Here is a 13,114-nt window from a genome sequence, read left to right as displayed (position 1 = left end):
GCCGGTTCGATCCCCCGAATCGGCAGGAAGAATCTCCCGTCCCTCCGTACCAACCGCTGAAGTGCCCTTGAGCAAGGCACCTAACCCCCAACTGCTCCAGTGGAGTTGCTCAGTGGCCAACGGTGTCAGACTGTGGTTGTACTGGGTAGCTTTCAGGTGTGAATGGAACTGTGTCAGTGTGAAGCAGGGCGTTGGTGAAAAATAGCTTTCGTGCTCAGAGTATGCCTTGGGTAAATAAAAGGTAAAGAAATTTAAATAATAAATTACATCAGAATCAGGGAATCAGCTTTTAATCAAAGTCAAAGTCAAGAAATCACAGAGATCAAGTAAAAAAATTAAAAGCATGAAAATAGACTAGCAGGCATATCCCCAATATGTCTCCAATATATCCCCAACATGTCTCCAATATATCCCCAACATGTCTCCAATATATCCCCAAAATGTTCCTAGTCCATGAAGTGAATGTCATGTAGGGAGCAGGAAACATGTGTAAAATGGTGGCAGTAGGTACACTACACTTTTAAATTAGGGCTGTCAGTTTATCGCGTTAATTCGATTAATTTCGATTAATTCATTACACAGCAAATGATTGCGTTATGAAAATTAACTCAAAATGTATTAAAAATAAATTATTATTATTATTATTATTATTATTATTATTATTAGGGATCTCAGGGAATGTATTCCCAGTGTCAGAAATACTGTGTCTGTTACTAGGCTTGAGTAAATTGTAATGAACCAAATGAGAATATCAATACATTTTTTTTTATCTTTGACTGTGAATAACACTATGCTCAAATTGACCAGACCTGAACAATCTAAGCAAATTAATAGATGGAAGATGATTAAACAGAAGGTTTTGTAGATACAGTACTGAATTCTGCCATCAACACATGCAATTTGAATTATGATTATAGAATATAGAATATCAGGCATAAAATGGTTATGCGATTAAAATGCGATTAATTAGATTAATTAACTACAAATCCTGTAATTAATTAGATTGATTTTTTTAATAGCCTGACAGCACTAGTTTAAATGCATCATGACTGGACAAGTTGTTGAGAAGAAGTTTATGTTTTATTTTTTTTTGAGAGAGAAAACCACCACAAGTCCAAATGACTCAAAATGTCACAGGCCTCCTTGCTATTGTATGACAGCAAACATGTTTTTTCAAGTTTGGTGCAAATCAGACAAAGCATTTTCGAGCAACACATCACTTCCCGTTTATCACATATTTTTCTTCAATTTGATTGGAGAGCAGGTTCTTTGTGGATCTGGTCGACAGCCTAGGAGTAAAGTGATTTTCTAAAATGTTAACCAGTTCTGCAAAATTTGCATAAAAGGCCTGTCGATTGCATACCCAAAGTAATTTGTGATTTATTATACTTTATACTTATAGCACATGCATGACTCTGGTCTCTTTTGAAAGGTAACATTCTGAAGTGGCTTACACAATAAAGAGAAATCACCTTGGTGCTAATGTAATAGCGAAACAGAGGTGTTTGAACACACTGAAATTAAATATTTGCTCCTTACTTTTGTGTTGACTTGTTGCCAGATGCCTGTTTTTGGGTTCCAACTGAGCTGGAAAACATAACGGTTCCATAGCCTGAAGTCTTATAGTCATACAGGTCCAAAGTTTATGAAAATCCCACAGATAATTAGTGTTTTACAAAGGTTTTTGTAATGTGTGTACCGCAATAATTCAGCGTGATTATCCAAAATGGCCGTCCGCTTCCATTCATTCAGATGCGCGAGTCAAAACCAAGAACTTGTTGGTCTTCTTCTGCCCCCTTCTCGTTGCAATCAGTGGCTGTCTGGGATCGCTTTCGGAGCAGACGCTCATTGGCATTTCGCCATCAGTTCAGGACCACCACAACCGGACGTGGTCACTCGTCAGAACGCCTTGTCAAATGACGCTCGCCGGATATTTAGTCTTGTAACTCGAGACCCGACGCGCGCAATAGGTTGAGCGGGGTGGCGATCAAAAGGCAGCAAATTCAACTTTCCAACAATGTATTGAATGATCGGGATAAATGCAGCCCAGAGCCGACAGACAAGAGCAAAGTGCTGCGACGTGCGTGCGTCCCGCATGAGGGCTGTCGTACGTAATCCAATTTAGTGAACTTCATAGTTCCTCTAAAGCTGCATCTCTGCATGGCTGTATGACTCAGGAAACTCATTGGACGATTTAAAAGTTTGGCCTAATACTGGCACGCGTTCACCAAAACCAACATGGCTCTTCCCCTAGGGGTCATGCATGTTTGCTGCAAATTTGAAAGGTTTTGAATAGGCATTTCCAGTGGCACGGAGTGAATCCATGGTCTCCCTGTGACTTCCAACCTAATGAGAGAGAAGATAACCTTGAGGAACTGTCAATCTAGGCTCCCCTTTCATTCCATTTGGTATTTTACCTTCCCTGGAAAACCATGGAATTCTAGATATTGTGAATAGATGTCCTTCAGGTGGATGTTTGGGAGGGTGGGAGGTGTGTGTGTGTGTGTGTGTGTGTGTGTGTGTGTGTGTGTGTGTGTGTGTGTGTGTGTGTGTGTGTGTGTGTGTGTGTGTGTGTGTGTGTGTGTGTGTGTGTGTGTGTGTGTGTGTGTGTGTGTGTGTGTGTGTGTGTGTGTGTGTGTGTGTGTGTGTGTGTGTGTGTGTGTGTGTGTGTGTGTGTGTGTGTGTGTGTGTGGGTGTGGGTGTGTGTATGAGATGGAAGTAGAAGAGTGGAGGATGAGAGGAGAGGAGAATAAGGGATAGGAGAGGAGGAGAAGAAAGGAGGGGACGATAAAAGAGGAGGAGGAGGGAGGAGTGGAGAGTAGCGGAGAGAGAAGAGGTGAGAAGAGGAGAAACGAAAGGAAAGGAGAGCTGAGGAGGAGAGAAGAGGAGAGGAGTGGAGAGCAGTGGAGTGGAGAGGAGAGGTTGAGGAGAGATGAGAAGATGAGAGGAGAGTTTGATGAGGGGGGAGGAGAGGAGAGGATACATGAGGAGAGGAGAGAAGATGAGAGTTTGAGGATGGGGGAGGATAGAAGAGGAGAGGAGATGTGAGGAGAGGAGAGGTTGAGGAGATGAGAGGTGATACGAGGTTAGGAAGGGGAGAGGAGAGTAGATGATAGATTGAGGAGAGACGAGGAGAGGAGAGGAGAGGAGAGGAGAGGAGAGGAGAGGAGAGGAGAGGAGAGGAGAGGAGAGGAGAGGAGAGGAGAGGAGAGGAGAGGAGAGGAGAGGAGAGGAGAGGAGAGGAGAGGAGAGGAGAGGAGAGGAGAATTGGAAATAAAGGGAGTGTAAGCTAAGGCCATGGTTAGACTAGGTGTTTTTGTTTTTGTTTTGTTGCTGAATGAATACGTTTGCTGTCCCTGTTAAATAGAAATGCCGTTTTGGCAGGAAAACGCGTTGCCCTACTGACAACGCTGAAATTGTGTTTCCGTTTTGGAAAAACGCCAAAACTCGCAGACAACGTGTTGTGTAATCTGCGCGGAGCCGTTTTGCCCAATGCCCATGCGCAGTAGAGACCAAGGCCAAATCCTCCGCCTCCCAACATGCATGTCAACAAACCAGCAGCCACGCAAGAGTCGATTGCATGAGCAGCTCAGAGCTCCTCTTTCAACATAACAAGCATTAAACAAAATGGCCCAGTCATCTATTCACTTTTGTTTAATACATGAGGCGTTGTCTCTAATGTTATCTAGCTACTGATAGCTCCTTATATCATCAGTTTTGTGCTGGCTGGCTAACGTGAGCTAACGTTAGCTACCTACCGTAGCTACCTAGCTACCAGACCCTGTTAGCTCAGAGCCCCTCTTTCAACATAACAAGCATTAAACAAAATGGCCCAGTCATCTATTCACTTTTGTTTAATACATGAGGCGTTGTCTCTAATGTTATCTAGCTACTGATAGCTCCTGATATCATCAGTTTCTGCTGGCTGGCTAACTAACGTGAGCTAATGTTAGCTGCTAGCCACAATGCTATACTGTTATACTGGTATATTCCATTCACGTTAGCATGTAGCTAACAACATCGGCGATCTTTTTCTGAGACTAAACTATCCGCTCTTGGTGGTCAATTGTGTTGATGTTAGTTTTGTTTCATCAACAAATGAGAGGCAGAACACACAGTGAATGTATCCGTTTTGTTTATTGCACTTTTATTGTAATAAATTGCTATTTCTTTTCTGAAAAATAAGTGCTACACTGAGGCATTTAAAGATGGCGGCTTGTTGATATTTTTTGCAGGAAGTGTATTGGCACATTCAAGTTCTGATTGGTTGAAAATTGCCTTCATGTTCGCCACCTACTGCCACCTACTGATTTGGCATTGTACTACATCACTGTGCTCAGGAGGCAAAACGAAAGTGCTCAGATCGCGAAAACGGATGTCTAACTCGGCTGCCACTACGTTGCGACCTGGAAAAGCAAAACTCATCCTGAAAACGAAACGAAAACACCCTAGGTGTAACCAACGCCTGGTAAGGGACATTGATAATGGTATGGACATTACAGGGAAGAGGGCAAGCTAATGACTCATGTGGACAGCTGTGTGTGTGTGTGTGTGTGTGTGTGTGTGTGTGTGTGTGTGTGTGTGTGTGTGTGTGTGTGTGTGTGTGTGTGTGTGTGTGTGTGTGTGTGTGTGTGCACGTGTGTGTGTGTGTGTGTGTGTGTGCACGTGTGTATGTGTGCTGCTATCTGTGTGTGTGTGTGTATCGACCAATCGAGAGCACACCTTAAAGACACAGCTGATAAGAGAACAGATAACCTCTCCTTGAGACGCACACTGTATCTAAACATCATATCTGACACAAACACAAACACACACACACACACACACACACACACACACACACACACACACACACACACACACACACACACACACACACACACACACACACTCACACACACACACACACACGCACACACACACACACACACACACTCACACACACACACGCACGCACACACACACACACACACACACACACACACACAGTGTGAGCAGTGTTTTCCACGGACAGGAGAACATACTCTGGAGTAAAGCTGTTTAGGAGGAGAGGTCTAGAAATGGGCTTGGTTAGAGGTCTAGAGATGGGCTTTATTAGAGGTCTAGAAATGGGCTTTGTTATAGACAGGGTCTTTATTAGAGGTCTAGAGATGGTCTTTGTTATAGGAGGTAGACAGGGTCTTTATTAGAGGTCTAGAGATGGTCTTTGTTATAGGAGGTAGACAGGGTCTTTATTAGAGGTCTAGAGATGGTCTTTATTAGAGGTCTAGACATGGTCTTTGTTAGAGGTCTAGACAGGGTCTTTATTAGAGGTCTAGACATGGTCTTTGTTAGAGGTCTAGACATGGTCTTTGTTAGAGGTCTAGACAGGGTCTTTGTTAGAGGTCTAGACAGGGTCTTTATTAGAGGTCTAGACAGGGTCTTTGTTAGAGGTCTAGACAGGGTCTTTGATAGAGGTCTAGACATGGTCTTTGTTAGAGGTCTAGACATGGTCTTTGTTAGAGGTCTAGACATTGTCTTCGTTAGAGGTCTAGACAGGGTCTTTGTTAGAGGTTGTGGTCTTTGTTAGAGGTCTAGACAGGGTCTTTATTAGAGGTTGTGGTCTTTGTTAGAGGTCTAGACAGGGTCTTTATTAGAGGTCTAGAGATGGTCTTTGTTATAGGAGGTAGACAGGGTCTTTATTAGAGGTCTAGAGATGGTCTTTATTAGAGGTCTAGACATGGTCTTTGTTAGAGGTCTAGACAGGGTCTTTATTAGAGGTCTAGACATGGTCTTTGTTAGAGGTCTAGACATGGTCTTTGTTAGAGGTCTAGACAGGGTCTTTGTTAGAGGTCTAGACAGGGTCTTTATTAGAGGTCTAGACAGGGTCTTTGTTAGAGGTCTAGACAGGGTCTTTGTTAGAGGTCTAGACATGGTCTTTGTTAGAGGTCTAGACATGGTCTTTGTTAGAGGTCTAGACAGGGTCTTTGTTAGATGTCTAGACATTGTCTTCATTAGAGGTCTAGACAGGGTCTTTGTTAGAGGTTGTGGTCTTTGTTAGAGGTCTAGACAGGGTCTTTATTAGAGGTTGTGGTCTTTGTTAGAGGTCTATACAGGGTATTTATTAGAGGTCTAGAGATGGTCTTTGTTATAGGAGGTAGACAGGGTCTTTATTAGAGGTCTAGAGATGGTCTTTGTTATAGGAGGTAGACATGGTCTTTATTAGAGGTCTAGAGATGGTCTTTGTTATAGGAGGTAGACAGGGTCTTTATTAGAGGTCTAGAGATGGTCTTTGTTATAGGAGGTAGACAGGGTCTTTATTAGAGGTCTAGAGATGGTCTTTGTTATAGGAGGTAGACATGGTCTTTATTAGAGGTCTAGAGATGGTCTTTATTATAGGAGGTAGACAGGGTCTTTATTAGAGGTCTAGAGATGGTCTTTATTATATGAGGTAGACAGGGTCTTTATTAGAGGTCTAGAGATGGTCTTTGTTATAGGAGGTAGACAGGGTCTTTATTAGAGGTCAAGAGATGGTCTTTATTAGAGGTCTAGACAGGGTCTTTATTAGAGGTCTATAAATGGGCTTTGTTATAGACAGGGTCTTCATTAGAGGTCTAGAGATGGTCTTTGTTATAGGAGGTAGACAGGGTCTTTATTAGAGGTCTAGTCTAGAGATGGTCTTTGTTATAGGAGGTAGACAGGGTCTTTATTAGCGGTCTAGAGATGGTCTTTGTTATAGGAGGTAGACAGGGTCTTTATTAGAGGTCTAGAGATGGTCTTTATTAGAGGTCTAGACATGGTCTTTGTTAGAGGTCTAGACAGGGTCTTTATTAGAGGTCTAGACATGGTCTTTGTTAGAGGTCTAGACAGGGTATTTGTTAGAGGTCTAGACAGGGTATTTATTAGAGGTCTAGACAGGGTCTTTGTTAGAGGTCTAGACAGGGTCTTTGTTAGAGGTTGTGGTCTTTGTTAGAGGTCTAGACAGGGTCTTTGTTAGAGGTCTAGACATGGTCTTTATTAGAGGTCTAGACATGGTCTTTGTTAGAGGTCTAGACAGGGTCTTTGTTAGAGGTCTAGACATTGTCTTCGTTAGAGGTCTAGACAGGGTCTTTGTTAGAGGTTGTGGTCTTTGTTAGAGGTCTAGACAGGGTCTTTATTAGACGTTGTGGTCTTTGTTAGAGGTCTAGACAGGGTCTTTATTAGAGGTCTAGAGATGGTCTTTGTTATAGGAGGTAGACAGGGTCTTTATTAGAGGTCTAGAGATGGTCTTTATTAGAGGTCTAGACAGGGTCTTTATTAGAGGTTGTGGTCTTTGTTAGAGGTCTAGACAGGGTCTTTATTAGACGTTGTGGTCTTTGTTAGAGGTCTAGACAGGGTCTTTATTAGAGGTCTAGAGATGGTCTTTGTTATAGGAGGTAGACATGGTCTTTATTAGAGGTCTAGAGATGGTCTTTATTAGAGGTCTAGACAGGGTCTTTATTAGAGGTCTAGAGATGGTCTTTGTTAGAGGTCTAGACAGGGTCTTTATTAGAGGTCTAGAGATGGTCTTTGTTATAGGAGGTAGACAGGGTCTTTATTAGAGGTCTAGAGATGGTCTTTATTAGAGGTATAGACAGGGTCTTTGTTAGAGGTCTAGAGATGGGCTTTGTTATAGGAGGTAGACAGGGTTTTTATTAGAGGTCTAGAGATGGTCTTTGTTAGAGGTCTAGACAGGGTTTTTATTAGAGGTCTAGAGATGGTCTTTGTTAGAGGTCTAGACAGGGTCTTTATTAGAGGTCTAGAGATGGTCTTTATTAGAGGTCTAGAGATGGTCTTTGTTAGAGGTCTAGACAGGGTCTTTATTAGAGGTCTAGAGATGGTCTTTGTTAGAGGTCTAGACAGGGTCTTTATTAGAGGTCTAGAGATGGTCTTTGTTAGAGGTCTAGACAGGGTCTTTGTTAGAGGTTGTGGTCTTTGTTAGAGGTCTAGACAGGGTCTTTGTTAGAGGTCTAGACATGGTCTTTATTAGAGGTCTAGACAGGGTCTTTGTTAGAGGTCTAGACATGGTCTTTATTAGAGGTCTAGACAGGGTCTTTGTTAGAGGTCTAGACATGGTCTTTGTTAGAGGTCTAGACATGGTCTTTGTTAGAGGTCTAGACAGGGTCTTTGTTAGAGGTCTAGACAGGGTCTTTATTAGAGGTCTAGACAGGGTCTTTGTTAGAGGTCTAGACAGGGTCTTTGTTAGAGGTTGTGATCTTTGTTAGAGGTCTAGACAGGGTCTTTGTTAGAGGTCTAGACATGGTCTTTGTTAGAGGTCTAGACAGGGTCTTTGTTAGAGGTCTAGACATGGTCTTCGTTAGAGGTCTAGACAGGGTCTTTGTTAGAAGTTGTGGTCTTTGTTAGAGGTCTAGACAGGGTCTTTATTAGAGGTTGTGGTCTTTGTTAGAGGTCTAGACAGGGTCTTTGTTAGAGGTCTAGACAGGGTCTTTGTTAGAGGTTGTGGTCTTTGTCAGAGGTTTAGACAGGGTCTTTATTAGAGGTCTAGAGATGGTCTTTGTTAGAGGTCTAGAGATGGTCTTTGTTAGAGGTCTAGAGATGGTCTTTATTAGAGGTCTAGACAGGGTCTTTGTTAGAGGTCTAGATAGGGTCTTTGTTAGAGGTCTAGAGATGGTATTTGTTAGAGGTCTAGACAGGGTCTTTGTTAGAGGTCTAGACATGGTCTTTATTAGAGGTCTAGAGATGGTCTTTGTTAGAGGTCTAGACATGGTCTTTATTAGAGGTCTAGAGATGGTCTTTGTTAGAGGTCTAGAGATGGGCTTTGTTAGAGGTCTAGACAGGGTCTTTGTTAGAGGTTGTGGTCTTTGTTAGAGGTCTAGACAGGGTCTTTGTTAGAGGTTGTGGTCTTTGTTAGAGGTCTAGACAGGGTCTTTGTTAGAGGTTGTGGTCTTTGTTAGCGGTCTAGACAGGGTCTTTGTTAGAGGTTGTGGTCTTTGTTAGAGGTCTAGATAGGGTCTTTGTTAGAGGTTGTGGTCTTTGTTAGAGGTCTAGACAGGTCTTTATTAGAGGTCTAGAGATGGTCTTTGTTAGAGGTTGTGGTCTTTATTAGAGGAGGTCTAGACATGGTTGTTGGTCGAGTTTGTGGTCTTGGCTAGAGGTTTGTGGTCTTTGTTAGAGGTTGTGGTCTTTGTTAGAGGGCGTGGTCTTTGTTAGAGGTTGTGGTCTTTGTTAGAGGCTGTGGTCTTTGTTAGAGGTTGTGGTCTTTGTTAGAGGGCGTGGTCTTTGTTAGAGGTTGTGGTCTTTGTTAGAGGTTGTGGTCTTTGTTAGAGGTTTGTGGTCTTTGTTAGAGGTTGTGGTCTTTGTTAGAGGGCGTGGTCTTTGTTAGAGGCTGTGGTCTTTGTTAGAGGTTGTGGTCTTTGTTAGAGGGCGTGGTCTTTGTTAGAGGGCGTGGTCTTTGTTAGAGGTCGTGGTCTTTGTTAGAGGTCGTGGTCTTTGTTAGAGGGCGTGGTCTTTGTTAGAGGGCGTGGTCTTTGTTAGAGGTTGTGGTCTTTGTTAGAGGTTGTGGTCTTTGTTAGAGGGCGTGGTCTTTGTTAGAGGGCGTGGTCTTTGTTAGAGGTTGTGGTCTTTGTTAGAGGTCGTGGTCTTTGTTAGAGGTTGTGGTCTTTGTTAGAGATGGGGTTACAGTCCGTTGTGCACTCACCAATTCGTAGTAAATCCAACGACAAGTCAGCACTCATGAGAATAGTGAACCATACAAATATTTTAACAGACAGCGTAAAGACAGCGTATAACCTTCAAATATTTTCCTTCTGCCCAATTGTAAAACAAGGTCATCCGATGAAATGTAAAGTCTCAATGTAATGGCATGTTTGGTAAAAAGCTGTCAACCACTGTCTCTGTGTGTGTGTGTGTGTGTGTGTGTGTGTGTGTGTGTGTGTGTGTGTGTGTGTGTGTGTGTGTGTGTGTGTGTGTGTGTGTGTGTGTGTGTGTGTGTGAGAGTGTGTGTGTGTGTGTGTGTGTGTGTGTGTGTGTGTGTGTGTGTGTGTGTGTGTGTGTGTGTGTGAGTGTGTGTGCGTGTGTGTGTGTGTGTCTGTGTGTGTGTGTTTACACTGTAGAATGCATTGCAGTAGTAAGCTGAGGAATGGAGGGACCCCTAGTGTGTGTGAATCAGGGAATGTCCAGAGGGCTGAACTGGGTGGCAATCACACACACACACACACACACACACACACACACACACACACACACACACACACACACACACACACACACACACACACACACACACACACACACACACACACACACACACACACACACACACACACACACACACACACACATACACACACACACACACACACACACACACACACACACACACACACACACACACACACACACACACACACACACACACACACACTCAGAACCGCACTCTGGCTGGCACTGAGCAGCCGTAAAGACAGAAGGGGATAGCGACGTTGGATGGAGGGATGGAGGGAGGGATGAAAGAAAGGATGAAGGGGGGCGGGGTGGGGGTAAGATAGAAACATCGCTCCACACCACCCGCTGTCACTCTAAGCCTAGCGTGCACACGTGCACACACATAGAGGGGACCTCCTGTGGTGTGTCCGTGGCCTTGGGGCATGTGTTTGGGCATCGCCCGGGCAATGCCTGGCACGGCAGACGGGGGCGTAGGACGCCAAAACCTTTAACACCGCGACGACACTCCTCCTCCACGGCATGTTTCTGCTCTCCTTTAAATCCCGTTGCTTCACTTCCTCCATCTCTCCCTCTGGCTTCTTTCTCTGCTCGCGCCTTCAGGGCAGTTGGGTCACAGTGGGGGGTCCGCCATTCCTCAACTCTCTGGCCACAAGGGCGGTGGGCTGCATGGTGTGTGTGTGCCCTGTGGATTTCATCCAGCCTTAAGCTACGTATCTCCATTTACCTGGTACACCACGGAGACTCTACATGTGCCTGGAAGAGAGAGAGAGAGAGAGAGAGAGAGAGAGAGAGAGAGAGAGAGAGAGACAGAGAGAGAGAGAGAGAGAGAGAGAGAGAGAGAGACTTCTCTTTTGAGTTAGTTATCTTTTTTCAGTGTTTCCTTTCTGTTCCTTCATTCAGCAGTGGTTGGCCGTCACAGCAAGAACGTCACAACCACAGATAAAATAGAAAATAAACTAAATACGATCCAGCTCAATTTCCATCACAGCTCAGATGTAGTACTTTATCCATAATCAAGTATCTTAATGTGACCAGTTTTAGTGCCACGGCCTGCTCTACCTAAAAGCAGCAACAGGCACGTGGAACAAACACCAAAAAAGTATAAACCAATATATTTAAAGTTTTAAACCCTTGAGATGAAGTACCTTATGAGTCTGTTTGGATTTCTTCAGGACAGCCTATTTATTTGCTGTTGTAAAGTAAATCCAAAAATCACTTTGAGTGTGAATGTGAGCCATCTGATTTAAACTAGGGATGCTCGATATTGGCTTTTTTACCAATACCGATATTCCGATATTGTCCAACTCTTAATTTCCGATACCGATATCAACCGATATCAACCGATACCGATATATGCAGGGTTTCCCCCCCCAAAAAACGGAATAATTTCAGGTAACTAATAATTTCACTGTATGCAATATTGTTATTGTTTTTAATTTTTTTTAAACCGATACCGATATTTTCCGATATCACATTTTACTGCCGATATCGGCCGATAATATCGGTCGGCCGATAATATCGGACATCCCTAATTTAAACTATAATACAGATACTGTATACATACAAGCGCGAGCATACTGACTGGATGCATCACCGCCTGGTACGGAAACTGCCCTCGACCGCAAAGTGCCGTGCGAGCGGCCAGGAACATCTGCGGTTGTGAGCTTCCCCCTCCGTCCAGGACTATATATATATACAACAGAGGGTGCATCAGCAAAGCCTGCAGGATCATTAATAAGAACCCCAGCCTTCCCAACCGCAAACTGTTTCAGCAGACCAGCAGACTCTGGGTCAGTTCTCTCCCCCCCAGGCAGTCAGACTTGTCAACAAACAACACTAACAGCTGTTCTTGGCTGTCCCTGCTACTGACTTGCACACACCACAGATTTGCACGTAAAGTGTTGCTATCCTTTAGTTTTGTTATTGTATGCACTATGCTTCTCGTTGTGAATATGTTGCTTTTTTTACGTATTGATTCATTTGTGCACTCCTTGCTGCTGCTAGAGTGAAGGGCCAAGAAACTAATAATAACTTTAATAATAATAAATAATAATAAATAATTTCACTCGTCTATACTGTAAAAGGATAGGGACGTGACAAAATGAGTACGACGCCATGTCTTAACGAGACCTTCTGATAGCAGGTGTTAGATGTTTCTGTAATCAGCCAGTATCTTACAAATAAATTTGACTTGATTTATCTCCTCGTCATATGTGTTCGTGAAGTTTCTGCGTTGTGTTTATTTCTCTGAAGTCGACTTTCTCATACTGGCTGTACAACTTTGTCATCCCCCTTAATGCAATCCGTAATCATAAGAATTCGACACTGGCAGACTTGGTACCTTTCTTGGAAAATTTTTGTTTGTTCCATCTGCCCCTGCTGGAGACATTTAAGGCCCGTTTAAAAACCCACTTTTATTCCCTAGCCTTCGATTAATCCTGATTCTCCCACACCCTAACCCACACACTCCCATGCAATTTTATCCTGCCCCCTCCCTCTTGTATCTCTTCTTGTGCTCCTCTGTCCCTGGTGTGCTATACTGTACTTTGTGCTCCCCTATCCGCTTGTCCTATTTTTTTTATGTACTGTCCTGTCCTGTTGTGCCTTTTTGTATTTGTGTATTTTATAGGACATTGATTTTATGCTTTGACTGTACTGTACAGCACTTTGGTTGGCTCTCGAGCTTTTAAATGTGCTCTATAAATAAATTACTTGACTTGACTTGACTTGCCTCTGTACCAGATGGAAAACAGTTCTGTATTGTCCTTGAAAAGCCTTAGAAGGAACTAAATTCATTATTCTAACGATCTCTCTCCTGTTACCCCGCTCGGTGGTCGTGCGGCCTATCTGTCCAAAGGCCTTCCCTGTCAGCCGAAACCAGTGATGTCGTGGCACTCCATCCCCCCCCCCCCCTGCCCCCTCTCATCGTTAC

This window comes from Notolepis coatsorum, assembly GCF_963971535.1.
Source record: "Notolepis coatsorum genome assembly, chromosome: 1".
NCBI lineage: Eukaryota > Metazoa > Chordata > Actinopteri > Aulopiformes > Paralepididae > Notolepis > Notolepis coatsorum.
Note: the sequence above shows the minus strand (reverse complement) of the source record.